The sequence below is a fragment of the Camelina sativa genome, chromosome 17, assembly GCF_030686135.1.
Source record: "Camelina sativa cultivar CO46 ecotype springtype chromosome 17, ASM3068613v1".
NCBI lineage: Eukaryota > Viridiplantae > Streptophyta > Magnoliopsida > Brassicales > Brassicaceae > Camelina > Camelina sativa.
The window spans coordinates 13017372-13030622 of NC_141896.1; the positions used below are offsets into that span (position 1 = coordinate 13017372).

Sequence of the window (13251 nt, forward strand, 5' to 3'; positions counted from 1 at the left end):
AAGAAGCAAATCAAACAAAGATTTAATGGCCTAATCAACTTCTGGAAATAACCGAAATGAAACTGAAACAAAACCAAAATCAGACTCGGATCATGCCAAAAGTCCAAGAGCTTGCTCAAACGAGGAACTTACAGAATATGTTCCACGTCAGAAACACAAACTCTCGGCAATTGCATTCTTTATTTTATTTATTAAGAAGAAAAAGTGTGCAGGGGTGGAAGAGGGCAGTTCCTCATTCCGTCTCTTTTATCTTTTCCAGCAGTTCATATTTTTCACGGAGACTCAGCTCCTGTTTATTCTTTAGCTGTATCTCCTTCCTTAGTTCTTCGAGTTTTCCTTCTAAATACGTCTTTGATTCAAGCACCTCTTGCTCTCTCTTATGCCTATCATTTTCTTCCTGATGAGGGAGAGAAAATTTGATTTCGGCATTCAAAACACGCGAGAGATGGATGCAAACAGAATAAAAATATGGGAAACTATTTAACCTTTAACCACATCTCGTCGGTATACGGAATATTGTGGTTCTGCTCTCTGACTTGGTCGATAAGTTTGAGAAGTTCATGGACTTGCTTTCTCTTTTTCTCCTCATCCTTAGTTTTGTTATCGAACAGGATCACTCGTTGGCCACACAATATGAGCACTCTCTGAAACCAAACAAAGTGCAATATTTGTAAATCACAAAGCTGGAAGCCTCACAGCTAGAGTTCATAATTTTGATCACAAATTACCACGCACCTTTTAAGAAGTCAGGCAAATTATCACCCAAATATTCATGCAGTGTCATACCATCCTCTTCTAATACATCTCCCCCGTGAAAACAACGATGAGGTAATCAACAATCTTACTGCCGAAAAGGACCTGCAAGGTACTAAGTACCATCTTGAATCATCATTCGAGCCCTAGCAGATAAAACTAATACCACAGCATGTAGCCTTCCGTCCGCTAGAGTTAGGCATCTAACGATTTCTTTACCGATAAAATCAGTGGACATTGACAAATCAAATAGACCTGCAACAAACCCCACTCTGTTACTTACATATATATACAATCACCGCCATATAAAATTTGTAATAACACAACATACCAGCAGTGTCAATCACATTGAGTATAGGACCTTCTGGTGTCATGGTTCTAACTGCGTGGCATTCCGTTGTAACACCTGATGCTTTTGATTTCGATTTGAACACATTCGATCCGACGATAGTGTTCCCGGTGGCGCTTTTTCCGTTCCCCGTACGCCCAACTAAACAATGTTTTTGATCGGATGTGACTGTGATACCACATATTCATTCTTATCATCTTTTTTCACTTGAGCTGGCGCATCATCTTTCTTATGTTCTTCATTCGCTGGAAAAAAACTCACCATTCTTCTGATCATTGGCCATTTGGTTAAAAGTTCCTTCAAACCTTCATTATATTGCGTAAAATGTTAATTAGTAGCTCATAGATCAAAGTGACAACGTTGAAAAGACATATATATCGTTACTATTTACGGGGGAAAAAGGCTATAACCACATGAAAAATATCGAACGGATCTTATATTCATATTTCTTTTTAAATCTAGAGAAAGCTTAGAGAGCTTGTAAACTCTAAGTAAAAAGCCATACAAGTTGATCGATGAGGAATTACAGAAAGAAAGAAAAAAAAAAGGAAGAAAAAATGACGAACTTGAGTTTTCTGGCTCTCTCTTAACCTTTTTAGCAGATGGTGGGCAGAAGTAGTTAATCGCAAAGCTAGTTTCCAAGTTTAAATAGAACAATTTGAAGTTTTATTCCATTAAAATAAATAAATATAAATATATAAATAATGTATACTATATTATATATATGATCCCCTCTTACATGAATACAATTATACAATGTTTGCCACCCAATTGCTTAAATATCTATGACTCTTTAAGTGGGTTTTCTTTGTTTTGATAATTTAAAATGCACATTCGCTTATATATATATATATATATATATACTAGATTAATACATGTGCTAGAGCACGGGTTGAAATTCATTTTATTTATATTGTAATTTTTATATAAAATATAATTTATGTGATTGTTTTTAAAAGTTTTTTTGGATAAAACATTATGCAATAAAATCATATGCAAAATATGATGGCTTGAGAAAAGACACATATTTTGTATGGGAGACACTTGCGAACGTATATGGGAACGTGACTAACTTGACCAGGGTGTTTGAAGTCAAAAAAGTTATCAACTGTCTTCACCAAGAAGACTTGGAGTTCACAAAGCACTTCGGCAAGTTTAGGTCTCTTTGGGCCGAACTAGAGATGCTTTGGCCAAGCACCATAGATCCGGCCATCCTCAACGAGAGAAAGGAACAAGACAAGGTCTTCGGTCTCCTTCTCACTCTGAATCCGGCGTTCAACGACCTTATCAAGCACATCCTCCGTGGTGACAAGCTTCCAACCCTTGAAGATGTGTGTTCTCAAGTTCAAAAGGAGCAAGGATCGCTAGACCTATTTAGCGGTAAGGAGGACTTGGCTACAGCTAACAAGGGAGTGTACAAGCATGAGGACCGGAAAATGATGGTATGCGACCATTGTAAGAAGAGGGGCCATCTGAAAGACAAATGTTGGATCCTTCACCCACATCTCAAGCCGGCAAAGTTCAAGGCTAACCTATCGCAAGGAGGACCAAGTGGTCAAGGCACCGGAGCAGCGAATCTAGGAGACGCAGCAGCCACTGCCATGGCAGCTTCCCTTGGAGACCTGGTGAGGAAATCGGACCAAGAGGCCCTCATCAAGTGCATTGCCGCACTAAAGGACTCCGGTACCACTTTCTTTGCTTCAAAACCTAGTACTTCGCTTGTTGTTGACTCGGGTGTTTCTAACCATATGATTAGTAACCCTAGCTTATACACAACATAAAACCGGCACTAGGTAATGTTATTATAGCTAATGGAGATCGAGTACAGGTTAAAGGAATAGGAGAACTAAAATTGTTTGATAAAAGCTCTAAAGCCTTCTTTATGCCTTCATTTACTTCAAATCTTTTATCGGTAAAGAAAGCTACTAAAGATTTGAATTGTTATGCGATTTTTGGACCTAATAGTGTACATTTTCAGGATATTGAGAGTGGAAAAGTCCTTGGAGAAGGAGATGGTAGAGGAGATCTCTATGTCCTAGAGAAAGCTTCAAGTCCTTCTAATTCCTTTTCTTTTGCTTCAAATCTTAGTAGTAGTTTAAGTGATGTGTGGCATGCTATATTAGGCCATCCTCACTCTCGTGCGTTTGAATTAATGTTGCCTAATGTTTCGTTTGATAACTCCACTTGTGAGTCTTGTATTCTTGGTAAATATTACAAGACTATTTTCCCTAAATCAAGTACTATTTATGAACATTGTTTTGATTTAGTACATTCTGATGTGTGGACATCTCCATGCCTATCTAGGGATAATAACAAGTATTTTGTGACCTTTATTGATGAGAAATCTAAATATACTTGGCTTACCTTGTTACCATCTAAAGATAGAGTCTATGATGCCTTTGTCAATTCTCAGAATTATGTTACTAATCAATTTAATGCAAAAATAAAGGTACTAAGATCGGATAATGGAGGTGAATATACAAGCCACAAACTCAAAGAGCATCTAGCTAAGCATGGAATCCTCCAACAGACAAGTTATCCATACACGCCTCAACAAAATGGATTGGCCGAGAGGAAGAATCGACATTTGATGGAGGTGGCTCGGTCAATGATGTTTCATACGAATGACACTAAGCGGTTTTGGGGGGATGCGGTCATGACGGCGTGCTACTTGATCAATCGGACACCAACAAAAGTCTTAAATGACATATCACCCTATGAGGTACTAAACAAAGTTAAACCTTCTCTTGATCACTTACGCGTGTTCGGGTGTGTTTGTTTTGTTTTAGTGCCCGGAGAATAAAGGAATAAACTTGAGGCCAAAAGCACTTGAAGTATGTTCATTGGCTACTCAACAAGTCAGAAAGGGTACAAGTGTTACGATCCGATCACTGGCCGCACACTAGTCTCTAGAGATGTGAAGTTTCTTGAACAACAAGGGTATTATGATAAGAAGGACTGGGAAGGCCTAAAAGACTTATCTCAATCCAATACTGACTGGGCGGCCAACTTGCGGTTCCTCCTTGACCATTTGGGCATCACCAAACCACCATATCCCGAGGCGTCTCTACTAAAACCACCCTCCGATGGGCCTACAATATTACCGGAACCTCCGGGAACTCATGATGCTTCTCCTTCCCGTTCGGAGGACACTATTCAAGAGCCAAGAGAGACACAATCCGGAGGAGCCTTGACTACACCACCTGATCTATCACCTGACAATAGTACAACTGAGACAGGCCAGCCCACACCATCTCCACCACCACTTCGGTGCAGTGAACGTTTAAAACAACCTCGGCGTAGTGCAAGGTTAAAGAATCAACGAGTCTACTACAACAATCAGGCTGTCGCCCACCCTATTCAGGTCGTGTGTTCGCTTGACCTTACCTCCTCAGATCACGCTGCCTTCCTCGGTAAGCTTGATGAGCACTTTGTTCCTCAAACCTACGAGGAAGCTAAGCAATATAAGGAGTGGCTTGCTGCGGTGGACGATGAAACGGCGGCTATGATCCGGAATCGAACTTGGGACGAGGCTTATCTCCCTAAAGGTAAAAAGGCTGTCAGCTCCAAGTAGGTATTCACTATTAAATATCTTAGCACTGGAGAGATCGAGCGCTATAAAGCCCGCTTGGTCGCACGCGGCTTCACTCAAACCTATGGACTTGACTATACGAACACCTTTGCTCCAGTGGCCAAACTCCATACAGTCCGGGTCGTCTTGTCCTTGGCCACTAACCTCTCTTGGGAGCTCTGTCAAATGGACGTCAAGAACGCCTTTCTTCAGGGGGAGCTGACCGAGGAAGTCTACATGCATCCTCCACCGGGATTAGAGCACATTGTTGCTCCGGGTAAAGTTCTCCGGCTCCACAAGGCGATCTACGGTCTCAAGAAATCTCCAAGGGCGTGGTACCACAAGCTCAGCTCTACCCTATGCATGAATGGTTTCAAGCGCTCTGAGGCTGATCATACGCTGTTCACTCTCCGCACTAATGGTGGCCGAGTCATCGTTCTCGTCTATGTCGATGACATTATTATCACCGGTGATGATAAGGAGGGTATTTGTACCACTAAGGCTCTTCTTAACTCTACCTTTGCTATTAAAGATTTGGGTGAACTTAAATACTTCCTTGGGATAGAAACCTCTCGCTCTCCGGAGGGATTGTTTCTTTCTTAATGGAAGTATACACTTGACATTTTACATGAGACAGGTAAGATGGGAGCCAAACCGGTGTCGACGCCACTTGAGGAAGGTTACCAGGTCAAGCGAAAGGGGGAGAAGCCAACACCCGGTGTTCCAGTTAACAAGTCGCACGAGCCATATGAAGATGTGGGACGCTACCGTAGGTTGGTGGGCAAAATTATCTATCTCACGACCACGAGGCCGGACATATGCTATGCGGTGAACCAAGTTAGCCAACACATGAAGGCTCCATCGAACTTTGACTGGCAAACACTCGAGCGGATCCTATGTTATCTCAAGGGCAGTCCAGGGCAAGGCATTTGGATGGGAAAGAATGATAACACTGAACTTGTTGGTTACTGTGACGCAGACTACGTGGGTGATACGATTGATAGGAGGTCTACAACAGGTTATTGCACATTTGTTGGAGGCAACCTAGTAACCTGGAAGTCGAAGAAATAGAAGGTTGCATCTCAATCAAGTGCCGAGTCGGAATATACGGCTATGAAGAAGCTAACCAACAAGCTCACATGGCTCAAAAGCCTCCTCAAGGATCTTGGAGTGGAGTCTGATCAACCAATCACTATGCATTGTGACAATAAGGCAGCGATTCACATAGCAACCAACTCGGTCTTCCATGAAAGGACAAAGCACATTGAGGTAGATTGCCATAAAGTGTGAGAAAATATTGAAGAAGGTGTAGTCTTGCCGTGTTACACTCCAAGCAAAGACCAACTGGCGGACATTTTCACCAAAGCTACTAGTCCTCAGATTTGCGAATACATTTCCAGCAAGCTTGGACTAATAGATCCAACATATCCGTGAGAAACTTCTCTAACCTATGGAGATCACACTCTTTTCCTTAGCATAGTTTTGTCCCATGTGGTTTTCTATGTTAAGGTTTTTAAGGAGGTGATCTCTCATGGGTTCCAAGCCTAGCCGCTTCACCTGGCTAAGCTTGAGGGGGAGTATTGACAAGTGATCATGCTAGTCCGAACAAGTATTGGTCGTCCGTACAACTATGCTAAGGGCGTCCGTACAATTATGCTATAAGGTCGAGTCATCTACGAATATATGGAGTAGTGAGGAGGCCTGGTTGCATTAAAGCCCATGAGAAGGTTCGAGATCCTCCTTGTAGCCGTTAGAGAAGAAGAGAGAGAGGAGTCACGGGTTGTGCTTCGCTTAAGGAAACAAGGAGGGGTCGCTTTCACTCTTGGGAAGAACCAATTCTCTTTCCTTATCTCTTATGCGATCGGCTGTAAAGGGTGTAGCCCTAGTTTCTCTTAGTATAAATAGACTTTTGTAAACCTTTGTAAGATATACTAATGGAATATAACTTTTATCTCATTCTCTTTGCCGACAACTCCCTTCTTTTCAATCCCTTCTGCTTAAATCCCAACAGGTCCCACCCGCTCAACCACTCTGAACGGACCCATAAATCTCGAACTCAACTTAGTCTCTGTCAATGACCTGTTCGGACCCCACAACATGGCCATCTTGAGGTACACTCTGTCTCCTACCTGAAACTCAAGATCTCTTCTCCTCCTATCAGCATAACTCCTCTGCCGATCCTGAGCTTCCTTCATGTTCAGCTTGAGCACCCGAATCTTCTCTGAGGTCTCCTGAACAAAATCCGCCCCAAACATGCTCCTCTCCCCCACCTCAGTCCAGCATAACGGTGTACGGCATGGTCTCCCATACAAAGCCTCATAAGCAGCCATCTTAATGCTCGCCTGATAACTGTTGTTGTAAGCAAACTCTACCAGGTTCAGGTGATCTGCCCAATGGCCACCCCAATTCAACACACACATCCTCAGCAAATCCTCCAGCGTCTGGATCGTCCTCTTTGACTGTCCATCTGTCTGGGGATGATAAGTTGTAATACGATCTCCCTAGGATAGAACTCTGATGAAAGGCTGAAGACAAAAGGCTAGTGATGAGATCCGATGGTGATGGTGCGAAAGTGACAAATACGATGGAGATAGTGATGATCTAGTGATAGAACAATGATACGATGGAGATAGATGTTTAGGTGGTTGTATGGATTTAAACAAAGTGAAGAGTTTCTGAATCACAAAGTGTATAGAAACCCAGAAATCAAGAACGCATTCAAGAATTCGAATTGAGAGAAAAAGTTTAACAATTCTTGTTCAACATACTTCTTCGCTAAAGAACAAAGAGGCGTAGCTTTGGGGTTTTATAATTAACCCTAGGGCTCGACACTCCAAACAACAGGAAGTTCAAAATAAAACAACAAGACGTTTAAAGGAAATAAGAAAACAGCAAAACGTCTAGATGACCTGTGGTAGTACAGAAGTCACTAGTACTAGTTCAGAAGTACATTTTTCCCCATTGGTAATGACTTCTAGATAACTCGACGTAGTGATCCATTTGCCTCATTAAAAACCATACTGGGAAAACCCATTGGGACAAAACTCAGTTATGGGAAAAAGAGTACAAACTTCACACCTAAGTTATCTAGTTATCATCACCAGGTGAAGTCTTCAAGGTGGATATGTTGAAGACTTGGATCCTCGGTAGGTTGAATGACCCGTCAACTATGAGTGAGTGAGCTTCCTTGGCCATCTCTGTAGCTCTTGAACGAGTGATCCTTCCCACCAACTTCGGTTTCTCTGCAGCCTCTGGCTCTGTGCTTGCCACGATCATATCATCCTCCCCCTCTTCAAAAGGATTTGTCCTCAAATCGGAATCTGCATAGTAAGGGAGCAAGTCAGAAACATTGAATGTTGATGATATGGTATACTTACCTTGAAGATCAATCTGGTATGCATTGTCATTGATCCTCTTGATGACTTCAAATGGACCATCAGCTCGTGGTAGAAGCTTGCTCTTCATCTCTTCTGGGAACCTATCCTTGCGTAAGTGAATCCACACTAAGTCTCCTTCTTCGAAAACGAGCTCTGTCCTGCCCTTGTTCGCATGCTTCTCGTATTGCTTGGTCCTTTTCTCTATGTTCTCCTTAGCTTTATCATGTATCCTCCTCACCTGTTCAGCCTTTTCTTTGCCATCAAAGCTACACTTCACACTTAACGGTAAGGGAATCAAGTCGAGAGGTGATTGTGGATTAAAACAATAAACAATTTCAAAAGGAGAGAATAGAGTAGCAGAATGCTTAGCGTGATTATATGCAAACTCAACATGTGGTAGGCATTCTTCCCACGACTTGAGATTGCTTCTCACTAAGGTCCTTAGGAGTGTAGATAGTGTCATGTTCACCACTTCGGTTTGCCCATCTATTTGCGGGTGACATGTGGTTGAGAATGATAGCTTGGTTCCTAGCTTAGCCTATAACGTCCTCCAGAAGTGTCCTAGAAACTTTGTATCTCGGTCTGAGACGATTACTTGAGGCATTCCATGTAGACGTACTACTTCCCTGAAAAACAAGTTAGTTACAATAACAGCATCGTCCGTCTTGTGACTTGCAATGAAGTGAGCCATCTTGCTAAACATGTCAACCACAACAAAAATCGAATCTCTACCATTTCTGGTTTAGGTAAGCCAAGAACAAAATCCATAGAAATATGAGTCCAAGGTTGAGAAGGGATAGGGAGAGGAGTGTACAAGCCGTGGGGCTGTACCTTACCCTTTGCCATTTTGCAGATATGGCACCTAGAACAAACCTTCTCAACGTCTTTCTTCATTTGAGGCCAATAGAAGTGTTCTTGCAGTCCAAGTAGAGTCTTTGACACTCCAAAATGTCCAGCTAGTCCACCTCCGTGAGCTTCTCTGATCAGCAGCTCTCTCATGGATCCTCTTGGTATGCACAATCGATCCTTAAAGAACAGATATCCATCGATGTCAGTCTCATAAAGCTCTACTATCTCATCAAAACCTACTAGCTTAGAGGACAAAGTAGAAATGAGAGTGTACCTCCTAGATAATGCATCTGCCACTACATTATCCTTATCTTTCTTGTACTTACCCGTGTAGGGAAAAGTCTCAATGAACTCCATCCATCTGGCATGTCTCTTGTGGAGCTTCTGTTGTCCTTTGAGATGCTTCAAGGACTCATGATCAGTGTGAATAACGAACTCCTTGGGCCACAGGTAATGCTGCCACGTTTGAAGAGCCCAGACTAAGGTGTACAGCTCCTTGTCATATGTAGGATAGTTCAATGTCGATCCTCCCAGCTTCTCACTGAAGTAAGCTACTGGCTTCCGATCCTGCATCAAAACAGCACCTATACCCACTCCGGAGGCATCACATTCAATTTCAAAAGTTTTCATAAAGTCAGGAAGTAAAAGAATAGGGGCAGTGATAAGCTTCTCTTTTAAGGTTGAAAACGCCTTCTCTTGTGCTTCCTCCCATCTGAATCCTACATCCTTCTTGACAACTTCTGTAAGTGGCGCTGCAATAGTACTGAAGTCTTGGACAAATCGCCTGTACACCCGGCTAAACCATGAAAGCTCCTGACTTCTGCCACGTTTTTGGGTGTTGGCCACTCCTTAATAGCCTTGACCTTCTCATCGTCCACTCCAACTCCTTCTGCACTAACAACAAAGCCTAGAATAACAACCTCAGTAGTACAGAATGAACATTTAGAAAAATTAGCAAAGAGGGATTGAGAACGAAGAACATTTAGAACTTGGCGGATGTGTTCTAAGTGTTCTTCTAGACCTTTGCTGTATATGAGTATGTCGTTGAAGTACACAACCACGAAGATGCCTATGAAAGGTCTGAAAGCATGATTCATTAAACGCATGAAGGTGCTTGGAGCATTTGTGAGACCAAACGGCATGACTAGCCATTCGTAGAGCCCTTGCTTGGTCTTGAAAGCTGTTTTCCATTCATCTCCTTCCTTCATTCTGATCTGATGATAACCACTTTTCAAATCTATCTTTGAGAAGACTGTTGAACCACATAACTTGTCCAGCATGTCATCTAATCTCGGAATCGGATGTCTGTACTTCACTGTAATGTTGTTAATAGCTCTGTAATCAACACACATCCTCCATGAGCCATCTTTCTTTGGTACAAGCAAAACTGGTACTGCACATGGACTGAGACTCTCTCGGATATGTCCCTTGCTCATCAGCTCTTCTACTTGCTTCTGAAGCTCTTTGGTCTCCACTGGATTAGTTCTGTAAGAGGGTCTGTTCGGTAGTGCTGAACCTGGTACCAAATCGATCTGATGCTCTATCCCATGTATTGGCGGCAAACCTGGAGGTATCTCTTCTGGAAATACATCCTTGTATTCCTCTATAATCTCTATCATCTCGCGTGGAAGCTCTTCTGCTGACTTAGTACTGGTGAGTGTCTCCTTATACACAAACATGAATGTGGTCATCTCTGGATCAAATAGCTTGTTGAACTCGCTGTGATTGATGTACAGGCTGTGAGACACTTTCTCTGTATCCTTGCGGTTCATGTGAAGCTGATCCTTGTAGATTTCGCTGGGTGTAAGTGGTAGAAGAGTGACCTTGCGTCCTTTGAACTCAAATGACTGCTTGTTGGTGTAGCCATCATGAAATACTCTTCTGTCGAACTGTCATGGTCTTCCCAAAAGGATATGACTTGACTTCATTGGAATCACATCACAAAGCAGCTCATCCTCATACTTCCCAATCGTTAGTTTCACCATCACTTGCTGCGAAACTGTTAAAGCTCCCTTGTTGTTTAACCATTGTAGCTGATAAAGTCTTGGATGTGAAGTGGTCTTGAGATTAAGCTTCTGTACCATCTCTTCACTAGCTGCATTAGTACAGCTTCCACCATCAACGATCAAGGTGCAGACCTTGTCTTGAACCATACACCATGTGTGGAATAGGTTCTCACGCTGTCCTCTATCATCTTGATGAATCTGAACACTTAAAGCTCTGCGTGCTACCAACATCTCTCCCATGACTGTTGGTTCACCTTCTTCACCGAATTCAGACTCTGGTTCACTCTCTGAACTGTCTACTAGCACAATATCTCCTCCTTCTTGAAGAAGAAACATCTTCTTGTTAGGACAGTCTCTGGAATAATGCCCCATTCCTTGGCATTTGAAACACCTGATATGACTTGTAGAGGTGCTACTCTTGGGCTTGTAATCGATCTTAACCTCTTCTTTGACTGTGGTTGTCACGGGTTTGCTGTTCTTGGTGAAGGCGGGTTTACTGAACTCTCTCGGCTTGGACATGTTAGGCGTAAATGTAGACCTCACTCCCTTTCTCTTGATCTGCGATTCAATCAACTCTGCCTTGTGTACCATTTCTTGCACATCTTCATAGTCCTGCAATTCTACCTTTTCTTGAATCTCTATGTTTAAACCTCCAAGGAATCTCGACATAACCATGTCTTCACTTTCTCTTAAATCAGCCCTGATCATAAGCGTTTCCAGCTCTTGATAGTAGTCTCTAACAGACTTAGTACCTCACACCTTTTTGTTTATATATATATATATATACAGATTTTATGGACTTTTGAAAAGAGTTTTTGTTCTTGGAGTATTATTAATGATCTCACCTTTGTTAATGATCTCAATAGTTGCAAAGTTTCGATCCAACAACTGTGTTTCTTCGTCGCACCCCCAGTTTTCCATTGCACCTGTTAGTTTTCCACCTTTTTGTTTTACACCTCTTTGTTTATATAAAGTTGCAATGTTTTGATCCAACAATTATGTTTCTTCGTCGTACCTCTAGCTTTCAATATTTTCACTTGTTAGTTTTCGCATGTTTTGTTTTACATGTTTTTGTTTCACACCTCTTTGTTTTCACACCTTTTTGTTTATATATATATAAACAGATTTTTATAGATTTTGAAAAGAGTTTTTGTTTTTTGAGTATTGTTTTACACCTCCAAATTTTAAAAATTATGAGTATTATTTTTTAAATTTTTTAATCAACATGATTCACTCATCTTCGTTAAAATTTGGATTGTTTTATTTATTGATTCCTTCATCAAACTTTTGTTTGGTGTCGTTATCCATTTATACCCGCATCGATAATCGCTTCCAAGTATTAATCTAGGTAAGGTAATTGATTGTGATTTCTAATTTTTTATAGATTTATATGTTTATATTATAGCAAACTCACTTTTAGGGGTCAATTTAAATATAACGGATGAGATTGTTTTTATTATTTTATCTAACTGTTTAAGTTTGTTAATGATTTTAAAAGTTACAATATTTTGATCCAACAATTGTGTTTATTCGTCGTACTCCCAGCTTTCAATGTTCACATTTGTTAGTTTTCGCACATTTTTGTTTCACACCCCTTTGTTTATATATATACTAGTTTTAGACCCATACTACGTATGGACAGGAGGTATAGAGTTTGTAGTATTATAATTAAGCTTATACTGAATAAAATGATTGAAAAATTGTATTTTAATATAGTTGTAATTAGTATAGTAAATTCAGATAAAATATTTTGTACCAATTCAACAAAATAGGTTTAGTGTAGCCTTGTAAAAAAAAGAATGAATTAGATTAACAATGACACTAAAACTACTCGATATGGGGGAATTCATATACACACAAAGAAATTCAACTCCATAATAGAAACAAAAAGATCTGCACCAACAATAAATAAGTAATTGAATCACCAACCTGTGATTTGTTTTCAATTTAACATCGTTGCTTAGTCGAAGTAAAATATCTTCCTTCATAGATGTCATGGCAACAATGTCTTGAGAGAAATCAAAATCTTGCATGAGAAAATATTGATTCTCGAGGTTGAAGCACCATTCCTTTTTGTAGTGCTTTTTGTAAAAAAACTAATGAAGTATTGTAAACAGTCTAGAGAAAGTGATTCAAATTCAGATACACAAACATTAAAGCCAAATAGAAGTCATTTAGCATTTCTAAATTACAGTGGGTGTATTCAACTTGACATTTTAGGTGATTTATATAAAATTTACAAATCTTATGTTATTCAATCATGAATTTTAAAAAGTCTCCTAAAATCTACTGTTATTGAACTAATGATTTAAAAATCTACTTTAAATTCCAATGTTATTCAAAAGA

General features: G+C 40.7%; 1 pseudogene; it reads right to left on the minus strand.

The window, feature by feature from the left end:
• Positions 1-232: 232 nt before the first annotated feature.
• Positions 233-1385, minus strand: LOC104759665 (immune-associated nucleotide-binding protein 8-like; annotated as a pseudogene).
• Between the last annotated feature and the right edge of the window lie 11866 nt (positions 1386-13251).